The sequence below is a fragment of the Eumetopias jubatus genome, unplaced genomic scaffold, assembly GCF_037043125.1.
Source record: "Eumetopias jubatus isolate StellerSeaLion01/CBP00866 unplaced genomic scaffold, mEumJub1_p1.0 scaffold_3, whole genome shotgun sequence".
Taxonomy (NCBI): domain Eukaryota; kingdom Metazoa; phylum Chordata; class Mammalia; order Carnivora; family Otariidae; genus Eumetopias; species Eumetopias jubatus.
Window position 1 is genome coordinate 72,223,987 of NW_028274809.1, and position 21,093 is coordinate 72,245,079.

At 43.8% G+C, this 21,093-nt stretch overlaps 2 pseudogenes; one reads left to right on the forward strand and one right to left on the reverse strand.

Moving 5' to 3' along the window:
* Positions 1-19,714, reverse strand: part of LOC114216484 (tetraspanin-17-like) — a 55,857-nt pseudogene extending 36,143 nt beyond the window's left edge.
* Positions 17,324-17,417, forward strand: LOC148164705 (small nucleolar RNA U3; annotated as a pseudogene).
* Positions 19,715-21,093: the final 1,379 nt, after the last annotated feature.

Genomic DNA, 21,093 nt, shown 5'->3' on the forward strand with positions numbered 1-21,093 from the left:
ATCGGGTTGGCATTTTTAGCCCCATTTTACAGACGAGAACAGCAAGTTTAAGAAAAGTATGTCCATAGTTACTAAGCTATTTAGCTTAGTCGAACCAGTATTTGAAGCTAGGCAGTGTAACTGCAGAGCCTCAGTGCTTGAAGCTTTAATAAGAGCTAGCACTTAGGGAGCATGTGTGTACTGTTATTACTATCACTTTTCAGATAAAGAAACAGAAAAACTTTCCCAGGGTCACACTGCTATTAAGGGTGGAGGTGAGATGTAAACCGTCATTGTGACCCAAGACTCTGAACACTACACGTCTAAGGTTGTTGAACCAGTTAAAATATACATATTTCTCATGAGAGTTAGTAAAGGTATTTTCACTCTGAGTTAAAGAAAAATGGGACCTGCATGGTTTTGCCTAAGTTGGCCATTCTGATGAAGCGGCTGTACCACCGCTCAGTCATTCTCAGGACTAGGCGGCTGCTGACTGGATGACTGGGCTTTTTGCTGGTGTATACTGCCCTCTAGTGGTTAGCAGGAAATTCTGATGCTACGCCCATTTGATGACAAAGGAATAGAATATTGTTCATTAAGAAGACTCCTTTAACCACAAAGTTATGAACATGTATTGATAGTATTTGTACTTTTATTTTTTATTTATTTTTATTTTTTTAAAGATTTTATTCATTTATTTGACAGAGAGAGACACAGCGAGAGAAGGAACACAAGCAGGGGGAGTGGGAGAGGGAGAAGCAGGCTTCCCGCGGAGCAGGGAGCCCGATGCAGGGCTTGATCCCAGGACCCCGGGACCAAGACCCGAGCCGAAGGCAGACGCCTAACGACTGAGCCACCCAGGCGCCCTGACTTGTACTTTTAGTATCTTTTGACTGAGAAAAATATATAAAGTCAAGGAGCTACTATGACTTTAGTATCTCTTTTATGCGAATGCATTTTTATTCATCTCAATAGTATACATATAGATTGAAAACAAGATGACATGTATGTATTATCTTGTTTTCAATGTGTATGTATATGTATATATACACATATACACACATACATGTATATCTACATAGATGCACAAATACATAGGCGCGCGCACGTGTGTGTGTGTGTGTGAGATTTATTTGTAAGTCTTAGCTCTGGACTATGCTGGGGTGCATTGATGGATTTGAAAGCCCTCACAACAGACTTTCCTTCAAGGCTCTTTGGCTGGAACTTCAACAAATACCCATACCGAAACCAATCACAGACAAGGGGAATTGAATGAACACAAAATCTTAATCGGTATGTTCTCCTGAATTGAGCATAGGGTCCCCTTCCCTGAGAGGCACAGACCTAAAGAAAATTGATTTTCTGTTTACCAGGAAGAAGTCCTACTACAGGATACATAGCAGTCTTACTTAAGTCTCTCTTGCCCCCTAGTCTGCATCCCTGGCTGACTTGAGGAGTTGGAGACCTGGAGCTGGGAGGGTGGTAGGAACAATCCTCAGGCAGGCAGTATGGAGTGCATTGTCTAAAGGGAATTTAAAAACAATAAAACCAACTAAAAGTGGCCTGCTTTTTATTATCACCAACAGCATGCAATTCTAAAAAAAAAAAAAAAATGACAGTGATAAAATAATTCTCCCTGAAACTTTTTTCTGGTTTAAATTCTAAACAAGTACTGTGGTTTCTATTTAGTTTTTATAAATATAAATATATATATATATTTCCAATTAACACACTTTTAGTACTCATCCTTTCATAAACACTGTGTTCTTTGTCATGATATTCATTGGGAGAACTTCTAGTTATCAGTTGGCCTAGGACATGTGCAGACTCAGCTATAAGCATTTGTTTTAGGAGCAAGTTCATGATCAGTTGGAATCATTTAGACCTCAATTTGGGCACAGTTGATCATATACTCCTGAGTCTAAACTGTAGATCTGAACTAATCAATGATAACCCAGTGATTGTAAAGACCAAGAAACAGAACTAGAGCAACTTTAATTCTGTCCACATGTGACCATGCAAACATATTGGCAAACCATCAGAATCAACCTAGAACAATGTACAGGGAAATGATAAGCTTTATTTATTTTTTAAAGATTTTATTTATTTATTTGAGAGAGAGAGAGAGAGAGAGAAAACACAAGTGGGGGAGGGGCAGAGGGAGAAGCAGACTCCCCACAGAGCAGAGAGCCCAACGCTGGGCTAGATCTCAGGACTCCTGGATCATGACCTGAGCTGAAGGTAGATGCCCAACCAACTGAGCCACCCAGGTGCCCCAAAATGACAAGTTTTAAATTGTTCATTTAAGGGCGCCTGGGTGGCTCAGTTGGTTAAGCGACTGCCTTCGGCTCAGGTCATGATCCTGGAGTCCCGGGATCGAGTCCAGCATCAGACTCCCTGCTCGGCAGGGAGTCTGCTTCTCCCTCTGACCCTCTTCCCTCTCGTGCTCTCTATCTCTCATTCTCTCTCTCTCTCAAATAAATAATAAATAAATAAATAAATAAATAAATTGTTCATTTAAGACTGGCACAGAGAAACTGTGGTGAACACCACCAGCTCTGCAAAAACAAAGCATAAGGAAATGGATATTTCAAAGAAGAATGACAAGAATGTCTTGTCAACAAAAGATATTGGTCTTGCACATTGACAGAAGAAATCAAAAGGACAATATTTGCATGCTTCAATCATTTTCTTTTTTTTTTTTTAAGATTTTATTTATTTATTCATGAGAGACAGACAGAGAGAGAGAGAGAGGGAGAGGCAGAGGGAGAAGCAGGCTCCCAAGGAGCAGGGAGCCCGATGCGGGACTCGATCCCAGGACCCTGGGATCACGACCTGAGCCGAAGGCAGACGCTTAACCATCTGAGCCACCCAGGCGCCCGCTTCAATCATTTTCACCATGAACTAGACTCTCCTTCTAAAGTAAAGGATCAAATACAATCAATGTTAACTATCAACCACTTTCTCTGACTCATGTAAAAGAAAAATTTGGGAAATTTTAACAAAATACTTTAGAAATTTATGATAAATTTTTTTGTGAGGATGTTTTTGGGGATTTTTTTGACTGCAGAGACTTGAAAACTGCCATAATTCATCCAGAAGAAACAAAGATGTGGATAGTATTACAATCTCTGGGATTTATTAAATGGGATTATTATGAACCTGCCAATCTCAACCTATGGTTAAGTTTTTTTCTTAACTATTTGTGTATTTATTGCTTTATTTTAAATATTTTAAAAATTAAAATAATTCAAAGTGCCTTTGTTTAATATGAGTGGAGAGAGCTATGCTGTCTATTAAGCATGTGAAGGTTGGTTTTGACAATCATTGGCAAATTTGAAAAAGTAAAAGCTTGAAAATAGAAACTGTGGTACTAACTCATTACTGCAATAGACCAAATGTAGGTATAAGTTTTTGCCCCCTTTAAAAAAATTATATATTTTAGGGGTGCCTGGCTGGCTCAGTTAGCAGAGCATGCAACTCTAGATCTTGGGGTTGTGAGTTCAAGCCCCACACTGGGCCTAGAGTAAACAAGTTATATATTTTAGTTTTTTTGTTTTTTTTAAAGATTTTATTTATTTGAGAGAGAGAATGAGATAGAGAGAGAGAGAGCATGAGGGGGGGAGGGTCAGAGGGAGAAGCAGACTCCCCGCTGAGCAGGGAGCCCGATGTGGGACTCGATCCCGGGACTCCAGGATCATGACCTGAGCCGAAGGCAGTCGCTTAACCAACTGAGCCACCCAGGTGCCCCTATATTTTAGTTTTTAAAATTAAAAAAATTAAAGTATTTTTATTTTAAAAAGTAAAAAAAGTGTTTTTAAAAAGTAACGTATTTTTGTATTTTTTATTTTATTATTTTTTTTAAGATTTATTTATTTATTTATTTTAGAGAGAGCATGTGTACACGGTGGGGAGGGGCAGAGAGAGAAACTTAAGTAGACTCTCTGCTGAGTGTGGAGCCCAACACAGGGTTCGACCTCACGACTGTGAGATCATGACCTAAGCCAAAACCAAAAGTCGGACGCTTAACTGACTGTACCACCAGGCGCCCCAAAAGTAATGTGTTTTTAAAGCATTACACATTCCCATTTGTGTCCTGTAGTATTTATTTTGATTTTTTGTATTAAAATGTTTTTACTGATGATTATACTGACGACTGCTGATGCCCTGTGGAGGTAACTACTTTGACCAAGTCTTAGTAGTGTCTCTGAAGAGGGAGATCAGAGGAGGGATTACTTTTTTTTTTTTAAGATTTTGTTTATTTGACAGAGAGACACAGCGAGAGAGGGAACACAAGCAGGGGGAGTGGGGGGGGGGAGAAGCAGGCTTCCCTCCAAGCGGCGAGCCAGATGCGGGGCTCGATCCCCGGACCGGAGACCATGACCCGAGCCGAAGGCAGACGCTTAACGACTGAGCCACCCAGGCGCCCCAGAGGAGGGATTACTTGCGAGGTTTCTGCGGTCTGATTTAAGGTGGGTCTTTCCATGTCAGGCCTGATGGGAATTGGACAAGGTTTATGATATAATGGTTAAGTACTGGTTAAGACAGTTAAGTTAGGATTCTGAAGTGAGCCTTTAAAAAGTAAACAATCATTTGTTAAGGACAGTTGAATTAACTACGGCTTTGAGAAGGAGAAATTTACCCAAAGTTTTGGATTGAATGTTTGTGTTTCCCCCAAATTCATGTTAGAGTCCTAATCCCCAGGGTGATGGTATTTGGAGGTGGGGTTTGGGGAGGTAATTCGGTTTAAGTGAGGTCATGAGTGTAGGGCCCCCAAAATGGGATTAGTGTCTTTATGAGAAGAGTTTGAGACACCAGAGTTCCCTTTCTCCACACATGTGTCCTGAGGGAAAGGTCCTGTGAGAAGCAGCTGTCTACACACCAGAAAGAGGGCCCTCACCAAGAACCTGGTGGCACCGGTATCTTGAACTTTGCCAGCCTCCAGAACTGAGTAATAAATGTCTGTTGTTCAGACCACACAGTATATAGTATTTTGTTATAGCAGCCTGAACTAAGACACCCCACTAAGGGCAAATTGGTAGACTATTGTTTGGATTAATCGATTTCTCAGGAAATTCAACTTTATCTTCCTCATCAAGAATTTTCTGGAAAAGGAAAATCATTCTACTGCAGACAGTAAATTGTGTGATCGCAGACAGTGTCAGTTCTCAATGTGTGCAATAAATGCAATAAAGAAGTTCAATAAAATAAAGTTCATACTGTTTGCACTTTTTTTTAAAGATTTTATTTTATTTATTGGACAGAGACAGAGGGAGCACAAGCAGGGGGAGTGGGAGAGGGAGAAGCAGGCTTCCCGCGAAGCAGGGAGCCCAATGCGGGGCTCGATCCCAGGACCCTGGGATCATGACCTGAGTGAGCCGAAGGCAGATGCTTAACGACTGAGCCACCCAGGTGCCCCTCTTTGCATTTCTTTTCTGGCTATCATTATTACTCCTTTCATTTCATGATTATATCTGAAATTTGGTTGTTTAGGGGAGGGGTATTAAAAAAGATCTATTCTGGTTGCCAGTTATGCAAGGGAGGTCTGCTAGAGGGATTATAAAAAAGAGCCTATAGCAATGTGGCATGGGAGCAGTAGGGTCCTGAACGGAAATAGTTTATACAAGTAATCCCAGAGGTACTCCAAAAGGCCCAAAGGAGTTACTCATTATGCAACTTTTTTTGGTGTGTTTAAAACATTAAATTGGACATGGAGAAAGGGGAACCCTCTTACACTGCTAGTGGGAATGCAAGCTGGTGCAGTTACTCTGGAAAACAGTATGGAGGGTCCTCAAAAAGTTGAAAATAGAGCTACCCTACAACCCAGCAATTGCACTACTAGGTATTTACCCAAAAGATAGAAATGTAGTGACCCAAAGGGGCACCTGCACCCCAATGTTTATAGCGGCAATGTCCACAATAGCCAAACTGTGGAAAGAGCCAAGATGTCCATCAACTGACAAATGGATAAAAAAAGATATGGTATATATACACACACACACACACACACACACACACACACACGCACACACGCACACACGCACACCCACAATGGAGTATTACTCAGTCATTAAAAACAATAAAATCTTGCCATTTACAATGACGTGAATGGAACTAGAAGGTATTATGCTAAGCGAAATAAGTCAGAGAATGCCAATTATCATATGATCTCACTGATATGTGGAATTTAAGAAGCAAAACGAGATCATAGGGGAAGGAAGGGAAGGACAAAATCAAAGAGGGAGACAAACCATAAGAGACTCTTAATCATAGCAAACAAACTGAGGGTTGCTGGAGGGGAGGGGGTGGGGGGATGGGGTAACTGGGTGATGGGCATTAAGGAGGACACGTGATGTGATGAGCACTGGGGGTTATATGCAACTGATAAATCACTGAACTCTACCTCTGAAACTAATAATACACTATATGTTAATTGAATTTAAATAAAATGAAATTAAAAAAACAAATAAAACATTAATTCATACACCATGTTCATACCAGCATTATTCACAATAGCCAAAAAGTAAAAACAACCCAGTCTGTGAACAGACGAAAGTGGAACAAAATGTGGTACACAATACAATGGAATATGATTCAGCCTTAAAAAGGAAGAAGTTCTGTCACATGCTGCAACGTGGATGAACCCTGAGGACATGACAGTAAGTGAAATAAGTCACAGAAAGACAAATACTATATGATTCCAGTTATATGAGGTACCTAGAGTAGTCCGATTCTTAAGGGACAGGAAGTAGAAGGGTGATTGCCAGAGGCTGGGGGAGGGAGACATGAGGATTGTTGTTTGATGGGTATTGAATTTCAGTTTTGCAAGAAGAAAAGAGTTCTGAAGATTGCTTGCACAACAATGTGAATGTATTTGACATTATTGACTTACACACTTAGAAACAGTAAAGATGGAAAATTTGTTATATATATTTTATTGCAATTAAAATGTATTAATTTGTTACATGGGAACCTGGATAAGCCGCCAAGATTTGCATAAACTTATTTTAGCAAAGCTTCTTTTTTTAAAAAAAGGGGGAGGGCACCACAGCAGCCAACCCTCAAAGTTCCTTTGTACGAGTAAGAAAAGAAAGCTTTTCCTTTCAACTTGCTGACAACTTGCTGCCACCTGCCAGGAAATTATTCTAATGCATGTACAATTCTACGGTGATCTCAGTGTGAAGGGTGCCCCCTAGAGTTGTGCAATGTGCTGCCTGCACCAGTTAGAGTCCCTGACAGACAGCTTCTCAAAATGCAGGGGCCCAGAACTCTCCACCTCTGAGAATGGTCCAGGGTGTGAGTGGTGGCTTTTGTCACCCTCAGGAGATGAGAAACACAGAAATGTTTGGTAGGAAGAGTTTGGACTATTCAAGTTGTGGCAGTTGAAAACGCTGTTGCATCAAAGTAAATAAGTTTCCCAAGTGTCCAGCTGGCAAATCAGGAGGCAGCTCTGAGTCAGAAGTGGTGGGAGGTGATGAGCCACGAAAGGAAGAAGCGATCACAAGGGTTGGCCTTACTCGCAGATAAAGTGACATTACCTGGAAACACTGAAAAGGCCCTCCGCACAGAAATAATTTTGCTATCATTTGGGAATGCCTAAAATTCCAGTTACTTGCTTTATGACTTACAGATTGTTAGAACAACAAATAACCTTACACATCACCTGGTTCAAATCTCTCACTTCGCAGATGCAGTCTTGAATGTTAGAGGACTCACCCAGGTTTGCACACTAATTGTGGTATTTGGCTTTGCTCTCCCTCTGGGCATCTGGAGGAGGAGACGGCTCTCAAAGGGGTAGAGAGCATCAGAGAAGAGCAGGTAGAAAATTCCAGAGACAGGGTTGCCCCACTTCACAACCGTGGAGAGCGTGGCGACATGGATAATCACTTTGGGAACGACTGAAGGGTCATGTGACAGGAGCATTTTGTGATTAGCAGAACATGGGAGGTGACCCAGGCCAAGCTAAGGAGCTGGCATTTTATCTTATTTTAAAGATTTTATTTATTCATTTGAGACAGAAAGATACAGAGAGAGAGCATGAGCAAGGGGAGAGGCAGAGGGAGAGGGAGAAGTAGACTCCCCGCTGAGCCAGGAGCCCGATGCGGGGTTCAATTCCGGGACTCTGGGATCATGACCTGAGCTGAAGGCAGACGCTTAACCATGAGCCACCCAGGCGCCCCAGGCATTTTATCCTGTAGCCCACGAAGTCAACAAAGGCTGTTGAAGAGAATGTGACAGGATTCCTTGTTGAAGAAGAGAACACTGCCTTCAGTAGAGGACGCATGGCAGTAGGAGACAGCAGAGCTGGGGAGGCTAGGGAGGCGGCTCTTGCAATACCCAGGCTGTGCTATGTCCATGAACTTGCCAGGCAGGGCGGGCCGGGCAGTGGAGAGCGGCTCAGCCTCCACCCCACTGCAGCCATCTCTTCCCTCATATGCAGGCTGTGCCTCCTCCCACTCTGGAGCCCAACTCCCACCTTGAGGGAGGGTCTGGATGTGTGAGATGATGTTTATGGCTTCACATGCAGTGCACATCTCTAGCATAAGTAGATAGAGAAGGAATGTCTCTTTATCCCTTCTGGGGAAACAAGCTGCCTTGGATTCCAAGAAATTCAGGAGAAACCGGGCATCCGGGTTCAAAGCCGGGAAGATGGCTAGTGGGAAGGGAGAAGCTTTAATTTGACAGCAGCTGGATACCGGGAGAATCCATGTTAGAGTCAGCCCTGAGGTTGCTGCCAATTTCTGCAGGACTAGGCAGGGGCCCGTTCCCTCGGATTTGGCTGAGCTCCAGAGGATGAGAGGACCTGCTGGACCCTCAGCTGTTGGGCTCCCATAGCCTTCCCAGCTGAGGACACCTTTTAGCTGAGGATTTGAGAAGCGTTCTTTGTTGGGGCACCTGGGTGGCTCAGATGGTTAAGCGTCTGCCTTTGGCTCAGGTCATGATCCCAGAGTCCTTGGATCGAGCCCCACATCAGGCTCCTGGATCAGCGTGGAGCCCGTTTCTCCCTCTCCCTCTGCCTCTCCCCCTGCTCATGCTCTCTCTCGGTATCTCTGTGTCTGAAATGAATAAATAAAATTAAAAAAAAAAAAGAAGAGTTCCTTGTTTGGTAACCCCCAGCTCAGTATAATGCTGTTTTCAGTTAAATGATTCTTAAATGGAATCAAACTCAAGTGATTAACCTACTGAGATTCTTTTAACTGTGTATACCTGAATATAGCCCCAGGGCGGCTTGTAGCAACTTTGTTTTCTTTTTCTTTTTTTTTTTTAAAGATTTCATTTATTTTTTAATAGAGAGACACAGCGAGAGAGGGAACACAAGCAGGGGGAGCAGGAGAGGGAGAAGCAGGCTTCCCGTGGAGCAGGGAGCCCGATGCGGGGCTCGATCCCAGGACTCTGGGATCATGACCTGAGCTGAGGGCAGCTGCTTAACCGAGGAGCCACCCAGGTGCCCCTTAATTATTTCTTAAAAATGTATTTTATTTTATTTATTTTTTAAAGATTTTATTTATTTGACAGAGAGAGACACAGCGAGAGAGGGAACACAAGCAGGAGGAGCGGGAGAGGGAGAAGCAGGCTTCCCGCTTAGCAGGGAGCCCAATGCGGGGCTCGATCCCAGGACCCTGGGATCATGACCTGAGCTGAAGGCAGACGCTTAACGACTGAGCCACCCAGGCGCCCCTTAAAAATGTATTTTAGAGAGAGTGAGTATGCACCTGCAAAGAGGGGCAGAGGGAGAGGGAAAGAGAGAATCTCAAGCAGACTCCCTGCGAGCGTGAAGCCCAACGCCTGGCTCAATCCCGCGACCCTGAGATTGTAACCTGAGCCAAAATCAAGAGTAGGACGGTTAACCGACTCAGCCACCCAAGGCCCCTGGAAGTTCTCAATATTTTTAATAGCTGTGGCCATCCAGGTGCCCCTGGTTACTGAGGGGGAGTGGTAAGCAGGCAGAAGACCTGGGGCAGGTGCCATAGATATGCTCATGGCATAACAGATTCTCCAGCTTGGAGAAAAGAGGAAACAATACTAAAAATCGTTTTCAAGTTCTTTGCATGTATGTAACTCATTTAAACCTCACAACAATTCCACGAAGTAGACACGTTTGTTCTCCCTATTTTGTAAATGAGGAAATGGAGGAGTGCCTTGGATCATACACTTAATAAGATGAAAACAATGGATGCAATATGAAAAGTATCTGTCTCGGAAGGATTTAAGAAACAACAGCCACCCTATCACAGCCTGCTCTGTTTGCCCAAGGTCTCCAGCTGCTGTAACCTTGTTTTGTGATTGATGGATTGGAAGGCAGGAGATTAGAGTACACGAGGAACTGCCTTTGTATTGAATGGAGTACTGGGTGTTATACCCAAACAATGAATCACGGAACACTACATCAAAAACTAATGATGTAATGTGTGGTGATTAACATAATATAATAAAACAAAGTTTAAAAAAAATTATAAGTAAATTAATGAGAACTGCAAAACAGAATTCTCTGTTCTTGTGTTAACCGATGCTGGGGTAAAGCAAAAAAAAAAAAAATAAGTTAGCTGCCTGCTCCAGGATATTCTTACCCCTGGAAGATAAGAGGAGGAGCCACTAAACAGCTTCCTGATCAAGAATAACAGCTTGTGCAGCCAAATGCTCCTCAAGACCGTTGCCTTACTGAGCCCATGTATGCAAAGCCATCGAGTCATAAACTCTGCTTAATTCCAACCGGCTCCTCACCTTGCAAGTCCTGCCTAAAAAAAAAATCATTCCACCCAGGTCCTGAAAACCTGAAAATATTCTGCCCTACAAGGTAATGAATATCCATAGGCTTTTCTGGGATTAACAGTTGACACTAAGTATATATTTAACTATATTGATGTGGTAACGTTGTGACCTTACCAGGAAGATGACCTTGTAGGTGTAAAACACAGGCCTGCAGAACCTCCAGCTGCTATGATCTGTGCTCCCAAACTACAGCCTTTCTCCTATGACCTGGGGAGCCCAGGGGGACTGCTTCCCTGTGGTAGAACATGGTCATTCCAACATGTGGCTCAGGGACCTCCAAGTGCTCAACCATCCACAGCCCCTGGAGTTCCTGCCTTGTGCCCAGGTTACCTCGAAGTATGTCATGAGACCCTATCAACCCGGCCATACAGATTGAACCAGAAATAGAGTTCTGACCAAGGCGACTCTATATGTCCTAAGTCAGGAGAGCAGAGGTTTCTGAAGTAGCTGAAGATGAGAAATTAGACCAGAAAAAATGTCCAAATAGAATGCTAACTCACCCAATCTTATTCCCTCTGGGGGCGAGAGAGAAAAGTAGGAAAAATTACAGTAGAAACCAAGAGAAGTAAAGAAAGCCGCAGTAGGAATGATCGGATTGTTGAGAGAGACTCTGAGTCATGAGTGCCGAGGTCCGAGGGAACCCCAGCTGCCCCGTGCCGATGGGACCGCCGGAGTCACAGAGTTGCTGGTGTATCCTGGGTAGCTACAAATCATGTCCCCGGTCTCCACCAGGCCTGTGGTGTGGCTGCTGAGATGTTCTGTTGTAACAATAACATGATAGTAATATTCTTTTATTTTACTTTTTGCTGATATACAATTGAACACGATAATGTGCACAGATCTTAAATGTTTAGTTCTACGAACCTTGGAAATTGTATATACGCATGTCACCACCAACCAAAACATGATAGAACATTTTCATCACCCCAGGATGTGCTCTTGTACAGTCAATCCATTTTATACCAGAAGTTCAATAGATTGATGTTCCTATTCTTGTGCTTCACATACAACGTCCTTTCTATGTCTCACTTCTTTTGCTTAACATAAGGGCATGAAGAGTATTCCATATTGCTGCAAATATCAAGAGTTGGTTTTTCTAATGACTAAGTAGTATTCCATCAGAGGGATATGCTATAATTTATCTTTTCTGTTGATGGGCATTTGGATTATTTCCAGTTTGAGGCTATTAAGTTTAAGGCTGCTACAAACATTCATGTTCAAGTCTTTTTGGGGATATATGTTTTAATTTTATTGGATAAGTACCAAGAAGTGTAATTTTGGGGTCGTAGGGTTGATGCATGCTTACATTTATGAAAAACTGCCAGACTGTTTTCCAAAATGATTGTATGATTTTGCACCCCTCCTAGCCACCTACAAGAGTGCTGATTGCTCTGCATCATTGCCAACATTTCGTGTCGTCAGTCTTTTTGATTTTAGCTCCTCTATTGGATGTAAAACGGCATCTCATTGTGGCTTTAGTATGCATTTCTCAGGGCACCTGGCTGGCTCAGTTGGTAGAGCGTGCGACTCTTGATCTTGGGGTCATGAGTTTGAGCCCCATGTTGGGTGTAGAGATTACTGAAATAAATAAAACTTAAGAAAATATGCATTTCTCTGAGGATCAGTGAGGTTGAGCACATTTTCATGTGCTGATATCCACCTTCTTTTGTGAAGTATCTGTCCAAGTTTTTTGCCCATTTTAAAGAATATGGGTTGCTCATCTCTTCCTTGTTGATTTATAGTTCTTTATATATTCTGGATATGAACACTTCTTCAGATAAATTATTCTGTATGTATTTTTTCCTGTCTGTGGCTTACCTATTAATTGTCTTGCATTTTTTGATGAAAGAAGTAACATTGTTTTGAGTACCAGCCACTGTCTTAAATGCTTTACTAGCATTGTTTCACTAAGTCTCAAAATTTTTCTAAGTTAGATAATAATCTTCCCATTTTACAGGTGAAAAAAAATGAAGACTGAATGAGGGTAAGTAATTTCCACGCAGTTTAGGGATGGGAGAGTCAATATTTGAATCAGTCAGCCCAATTCCAGAGCCTGAGGTTTTAGCTACATATCAGCCTTTGGGTTTTTACCCTTTTGTGTTCATCATAAGCTCCCGTCATTGAAGGCAGCGCACCTGAGCCCTTTTTTCCTGACAAGCTGAAAGAGCCTCCCCCAGGCAGCGTAAACCCCATCCCTAGACAGTGCAGACTCACAATTGCTGCTTTCTCCACTTAGATGGTAAGCAATCTCTGAGGATGAGTTCTTACCATGATCCCAGAATGCTTTACTCCATCAGTTATTCAGCAGACAAGAAGTTCATTGTGGCCATACTGATCATAATTATTGGCACCATAAAACTGCTTTGAAGTGAGGTTACAGGGTATATAGAAGAGAGGTTTCTTTCTGGGGAGTCGCTCAGGTTTGAGGCTTTCCTTGTCGCTTTTTTAATTCTCCTTCATTATTTACACATATTATTTACATCTAGCAACCACCTCTTAGATGGGTCCCCCAAACCTTGCTGGTCAGTCTCTCTCACTTTGGGTGGTATTGTGTGGAGAGCCCCATCACCACTGTTAAATATTTACGTTCTTTGTCATCTGAAGAATCGCCTGCATCCCATAAAACATCATTATCTGAACTTGCATGACACAGCTCTTTGCTACAGCTCAACGATTTCAAGAGGCTGGGTCACAGTAATCCTTGAGGGTACATAGACAACAAGGAATCCCGAGCAATGCGAGTGGTGGGCGAGCTAGAGGAATTGCCAAGAGCCGTAAATCCTCAGGGGACAAGGGGCTTGGGAAGGCCTGTGTCCTCCGGGCAGCAAAAAACTGCAACAAAGGGAGCAGAAGGGCTTTCCTACAATGATAGGAAAGAGTAAAATCAAGGGTGGAGGCTCTGCGTGGTGGGAGGCCTGCAAGGAAGGGGCCCCGCCCTCAAGAAGCTGTTCAAGGTGCAGTTGACAAAGGACAAAGGAGGTCCTGGACATGTTGTGGGAGGGCTCCAGATTTTAACCCTCCACCGCCCGTCTCCTAAGTGTTGTGCCCTGGGCTCCTCAGGAGTGATGTACAGACGGGATTGGGCTGCTCTCCCCTGAAATGATTCGGTGTTCATCGTGGCTTGATTGGTCTCAAAGTAATGGCTTTACAAAGACGCGCAATGCCCGGTCCTGCTATTTCCTCAAATTTATGTTCCTTTTTGCTCACTCTTACATGCCCAAATTGGGAACCATAAAAGGCTACTCTTTTTGGCTATCTGACTTTCTGCTGGCCTTGAAGTTCAATCACATAAACCAGACAAAAACACCCCTAAACCTTTTTCCCTAGCATCCATTAAATGTCAAAGCATTTTCTGGGTAACTGAACAAGTTCGAGTTCAAGAGAGGAGACTAGATGTACTGTTCAGCAAAAAGGCATCCTTCTTGGCTGTGTGAGTTTGGGTAAATTACTTAATCTTCCTGAGCCTCAGTGTCTTGGGATGATAATAATATCTGTCTTCTATATTTATTATGGACATTAAATGAGGTGACGAATATATAAAAAGCCATCCAGCATATAATAGCACTTATTAAATGTTAGTTCTCCTTCCTTTTCTGTCTGGGCTTCACTTACTTCACCTATAAAATAGGACTTGCCTCATAAGGATCAAAGGAGAAAATCTACGTGCAGATGCTTTGTAAGCTGTGAAGGGCCACATGTGGTAGTTTTTGTGAAATAGGTCATTATGTTTTCATTGTATTTGAGTCAGTCACTCCTTTGGCTTCAAGATATTCCTTAAAGTCAAAGCAGAACATGCATGAGAAGTTATCTGTAAGTCCCCAAACCTCCATTTTGAAGGGACTAAAATAGAAACTATCAGTGTTATGAGTTTTAAGAGTTAGTAGAAAAAAGAACAGCATTTTAATGGGAGGGGGAAAAATGCCCAAACATCCTTCCAGACAAAAGGACATTTCGAGTACTATCTTCAAAATACAGCTTGACAAGGTACTGGGTTATGAAAATAAATTGTATGTACTTAATCATGTTGTAGAATCTCAGAGACCAGGAGGCTCTCAGGCATTGAGGAATTGGCTCTAAGTTATTTGTTTTGAAATTATCCTCTTAATTCCTGATCACAATAAAATGTTGAAATGGAAATTTCAACTAGATACTAAAATGCCATAGATGTGACACTCCAAGGGAGGCCCCATAACCATAAATAGAATGAAGAAGCAGTTTGGAGACTCTTGCCCCGGTACCCCAGAAGGAGGTGAGCCCCGGAGACTCCTACCAGGGCAGGGACGGGCGGGGAGGGGGGGGTTGCCTTGAGAATAGAATGCATTCCATACTTCCTGAGAGTTGTTCAAGCGATTCCTGGATGGGAATCTTTGAAAAACCCACAAAAGCCCCCCAAAAGGAAAAGTCAGTTGTGATTAAGCCTTCATCAAGAGACCTGGAAACTTTCCCACTCACATTAGCAAACGGGGGCCCGGAGTATAATAAGGGGGAAGTTGACCACAATCCCGTCCCCTACTGGAGACTTTCCCTGTGAGCAGCCCTAAGTCCATCAGAGTTTTGGTTTTTACATTGATCAGGCATCCTAATCACTGAATAGAAACGGTATGTGTGACCTAAAGGGACCACAAAAAAATTAGTCCCTGAAGACCTGAGAGTGAATCAGTAAGCCACCGGCCTGAGTTTTGGGCAGGGCCACCTCCTGAAGGATCACTAGGGTGTATGTGGGAGTGTGTTTTGATTGTCACAATGATTAGGGAAGAGGGTGCTACTGGCATTTAGAGGGTTAGAGCCTGAGATGCTAAAAATCCTGAAAATTGTCCTCCTTGAAATGCTGACAGTGTCCCCACTGAGACACACTCACAGAAGCAAGGACAGGAGCACCCCTTCCCTGAGCAAATTTTTAAAAAGACAGTGGAAGACAAAAAGTAAAGCATATTTTGATTACATCATAAGTCATAACTCATGCTTCTTCACCATATCCATTTCACTTGGGTTGAAATGATTTTGTGGGCTCTTTGCAGTGATGCGAGAGCTCTTCTCCATGGCCGCTCAGCTCTGTCCTGGCTGCTTGGCTGCGGATCATGGAGTAGGTGAAGGACCCCCAGCCCAGATTAAACCTGCTGTGGTAATTGAAGACTAGGGTTAGTCCTGGGTTTGAGGCAGCGCAGCCGGCCCTGGTGTGGTCAGCGGAACAAAGTCCATGTCCTAATCCCCGAGACATGTGAGTATGCTACCTTGCAAGGCAAAGGGGACTTTGCTGAGGCAATTACTGTGAGATCTTGAGACTTGGAGGTTAACCCAGATTAGTGGGTGGGGACAGCGTATTCACAGGGTTCTTATAAAAGAGAGGCAAGGAGATCAGCATCAGAGAAAGGCAATGTGACAACAGAAGGAGAAGATGGAGGGCTGCAGGTGGCCTCTCGAAACTGGAAGAGGCAAAAAGATGAATTTTAATCTGGAGCCTCCACAAAGGAACACAGCCGTGACAACACCTTGATTTTGACCCATGAGACCCATTTTGAATGTCTGATCTCCAGGACTTGTAAGATAGCTGACCTGTGGGGTTTTGGTTGTTGTTGTTTTAAAGATTTATTTATTTGAGAGAGAGAGAGAGCACAAGTGGGGAGGGCAGAGGGAGAGGGAGAGAGAATCCCAAGCGGACTCTCTGCTGAGTGCAGAGCCCAGCGTGAGGCTCAATCCCAGGACCTCAAGACCACAACCCGAGCTGAAACCCAGAGTGGGACGCTCAACCGACTGGGCCTCCCAGGTGCCCCATGCTGTTGTTTTTAAAGCCACTAAATTTGTGGTAATTTGTTACAGCTGCGGTAGGAAAACCACGCAGCTGGTTTAAAGTGTAATAGAAATCTTCCTACTCAGGAGACCTGTAGATCTGAGTTCTTCCTGAAGAGTCTTCACCCCACAACATACCTCTCCCTCCGATTTTCGAAGATCCCAAGGAGATACAAAAGCCGGTCGGTATCTCCCGCCGGACCCTGTGGACATTTGCAGTCATGTCACATTGCCATGTGATAGAAATGTGTGTGCATTGGGATAATTGTCCAAAGTAAATAAAAAGGATTTCCATATTATCTGCTGTTTTCATCACTAAAATTTCTCCCTCTCTACATGGATAGTTGAAAACGTAGCCCATTGCATTGGGGATATCAAACTGCGTTGATTTTCACAAGGACTTCCCTCCCCCTACCAATTCCTGGACTGGATCTAGTGCAGCCTCAGGTCTTGTGGAAATCTCAATTAGCAAGGTGAAATAAAAGAGAAAACAGGGGGCACCTGGGTGGTGCAGTCAGTTAAGTGTTGGACTCTTGATTTGGGCTCAGGTCATGATCTCAGGGTCATGAGATTGAGCCCTGCACGAGACTCTGCATTCAGCACCAAGTCTGCTTAAGACTGTCTCTCCCTCTCCCTCTACCCCTTCCCCCATGTGCACGCTCTCTCTCTCTCTCTCTCTCTCTCTCTGTCTCAAATAAATAGATCTTTAAAAAAATTAGAGAAGATTAGGTGGACATTGTTGCAAAAACAAAAAGAACCTCCTTTACTCAGCAGAGCGGATCCCATTAAGACTATACTTTCAGGGATCATTTCCGTAGTTTGTTACTAAAATGGCAGTCATTACATCACCATTTCCAACATTCTACTACAACCAACTTGAATTTTCCCTCTTTCTTTAGACCATAGGCAAATATTTAGTTGTAAACTTGAAAATAGAATAAAGCCAGACTTTTAGTTTATTTGACAAGGAAAGCTTAGCATCAGGTATTTGAATCATTAAGGAGAAAAGACCAGGCTAATGTGTCGTAAAACTAAAGATTAACCACGAGTCAACACAGATTTGCCTTATGGTCTGCGTTTCACTCATTTCGGTAGGAAAAATATTAATTCACTCAGAATTGGATATCATGCACTGAGTATGGATTCCCTGAGTAGGTCTGTTTTCTCTCAGGAATACTCACTCTGGCACAGGGAAAATGAAAACAAGTCTTACAGAAATCTTTCCTGGGTAGTAATTTTCTCTGGAGACTTAAAAAAGAAAAGAGGCATTTATGCGAACTAAAAACTCTCTGCAACCTCACTGTGGATGTCAAAGGAAAATGCACAGACCAGCGCCCCGGGGAGCTCAGGTCCACCTTTAACTGCCTAAAAACAAAACTTTCAAATGATAATATGTTTCCTTTTGTCAACTGAAAACTTGGAAAGGACAAGTTTATATGTGTGTTTAATAAAAAAAAAAGGAAGCAGCACAGTAGAGTTAATATTGCACATATGAATCCTAATTTCGCTAAAGTCTGACAAACAAGAGAAAAATAATCAATGTTATTAATCAGTGTGTAATTATGTTAGTATTCCATGTAAACTTACTACTCAGTATAACATGCCTACAGGCTTCATCAGATGAAGGTCCAATTATGGAAACCGGGGGCACCTGGCATCTGTTTAGCGTTAGGAGATTCTCTGGCTTTCACTGAAGTCTGGCACCTGACTCCTCCGTCCCACCACCTCTTTATCCTGAGGACCTTGTCAGCAATCTGGCCCCTTCTCTAGCTCCATTTAGTCACCCACCTTCGTGGCCATAGCCCAAGGCCTGCACGCAGGGGCTCTGACCACACCCTTACAGCCTCTCCCCTACCTCACCAGCTCTCTGACCTTAGGGAGACCTCTTTAACCTAAGACCTCCTTGTTATTCTCGTTGTGGGCACCTTCCTTAGTTAGCTCATCCAGATAAGATCGCTCGGGTACTCCCCTGAAAATCAGAGCCACGTTAGTGCCCTAGGCACTGAAAAAGTTATGGTGCCCTTGTCCTAGATGTAATTCAAAAGCAGAAGGAAGTCCAATTTCTGATTTGTTTCTCATAGTGACTGCTTTAGTGTTTGTTTGTTTTGAAGGGGTAGGAAGGGAGGGGAGTATATTATTTTTTTTAAAGATTTTATGGGGGTGCCTGGGTGGCTCAGTCGTTAAGCGTCTGCCTTCGGCTCAGGTCATGATCCCAGGGTCGCGGGATCGAGCCCCGCATCTGGCTCCCTGCTCCGCGGGAAGCCTGCTTCTCCCTCTCCTACTCTCCCTGCTTGTGTTCCTCCTCTCGCTGTCTCTCTCTGTCAAATAAATAAAATCTTAAAAAAAAAAAAGATTTTATGTATGTGTGTATGTATTTGAGAGAGAGAGTTCGTGCATGAGTTGGGGGGGCAGGGGGCAGAGGGAGAGGGAGAGAGAATCTCAAGCAGACTCTGCGATGAGCAGAGGGAGAGGGAGAGAGAATCTCAAGCAGACTCTGGCCTGCTATAGGGCTCAAGCTCATGACCCTGAGATCATGACCTGAGCTGAAACCAAGAGTTGGATGCTCAACTGACTGAGCCACCCAAGTGCCCCAAGAGGAGAATATTCTTAGAAAAAAAACTTTTTTTTTTTTCATTTCTGGGTGTCCCTGCATTGTCAGCATTCCAAGAATGATTTTAGTCTGCTCACTGGGTCATTAGAATCATTTCCCAAGTATTCTCATCCCCTCTGCACACTGCCCCCCACTACCCAGCCAGGCAACAGCCAAGGCTAGCTACCTGTGCTCTCACTTGAGCATGCCTTAGAATCTCCTGAGATACATACTCTTACTGCTTGCTGCCCACCTCAGCTCCCACTGGCCGTGTCGACCTCCCGGAGGTCTGCTCTGACCGGGACAGCTCACCCCGAAGCCCTTAGCTACAGGGTGGGCTCATCCCTCACCTCGGTGACTCCGTGGCTTGCAGGCAGCCCTCTCTGCTCTTTTCTCCATCTCCTCCGAGGCCGGAGGGAAATTCTGGTACCATCTCAGCCTCTTAGAGTCAGAGAGGCTTGTCAAAGGAGAGGCTAACTTGGTCCATCTGTCTCGACTTGTCCTACTAAAGTTGCTACCCGAATACGGCTGCCCAATGCTGGCTTGGAAGACACCTCCTCCCAGGGGTTCAAGAGGGAAGCGGGACATGAGTGACCGCTGCCCACCCCTCCCCCTCCACTTCAGACCTATCTGGGCATTTAGGACTCATTCTCTTATCCAATACTCTTTCTCTCCTCCCTGCTCCTGCCAACCAAATGATCAAACTCTTTCCTTGAGGGAAAACAGCTCTTGCGTCTCATAAAATTCCTTCTCCTATGGGCTCTGTGAAAGCCAGGCTCCTGTTCTAGATATCTAAGAGGGAGTTTTTAAAATACAGAAACACTTTTCTCTCTCAAAAGGGTATCGGCTCTGAAAGCTTGAATTTCAAAACTATTGTTTCTGCTGGGTTCTTTTCTTTTCTTTTTTCATTTAGCAGTCCAAGTACCAGTCAACTTTTATTGGATGTTAATTCTGAATTAGAATATGAAAAGATTCAAGGGTGCCAGGCAAAGGTCATGGTCAGGAATGCCGAAAGTGCCTCCACACTGGGCCCTCTTCAGTGGTACTTGCGGACTGCTGGGTTCTTTTAAAAGGCATGTACTGGGGGCGCCTGGGTGGCTCAGTTGGTTAAGCGACTGCTTCGGCTCAGGTCATGATCGGAGTCCAGAGATCGAGTTCCGCATCGGGCTCCCGGCTCAGCGAGGAGCCTGCTTCTCCCTCTAACCCTCCCCCCTCTCATGTACTCTCTCTCTCATTCTCACTCTCTCAAAATAAATAAATAAATCTTAAAAAAATAAAATAAAAATAAAAGGCATGTACTGAACATCTCAACTGAGCAATGATTTCGTTGTTATTCTGAACTGTATCTCACCTCCCACTGAAACAAGCTTCAGTGAGTTAAATGGTGTTGGGCTGTAAAGAAATAGGGGAATAAAAAAATACTTTGGGAAATATTAGGAAAAAATAAATGCACACGTACACCCCCCCACAGCCATGGGCTGTTACATTTTGTTTTGGCCTGGACAGCGTTTGAGACATTTAACTACTTGTCAGTATTTTCAGTTGGATGATTTCATCTAAAAAGCTGTATTTGGGTGGCTCAGTCAGTTAAGCATCTGCCTTCGGCTCAGGTCATGATCCCAGGGTTCTGGATCGAGTCCCGCATGGGGCTCCCTGCTCAGTGGGGAGCCTGCTTCTTCCTCTGCCTGCTGCTCCCCCCTGCTTGTGCTCTGTCAAATAGATAAATAAAAACCTTAAAAAAAATAAAAATAAATAAAAAAGCTCTATTTCTGCCTTTTCTTGGAGTCATGGCAACCCTGGGCTGTAGCAGTCACCAGGACCGGGCTGCCCCAGGGGATAACCCTGCCTGCAGTTTCAGCGGTTTGCTGAAACCCCCTAACCCCCCAGGGCTTGATGAGGTTCAGGGTTTCCTGAGCCCAGGACCCCAGCTCCGGAGGGCATTTTAACCTCTGCCCTCAGCAGCGCTT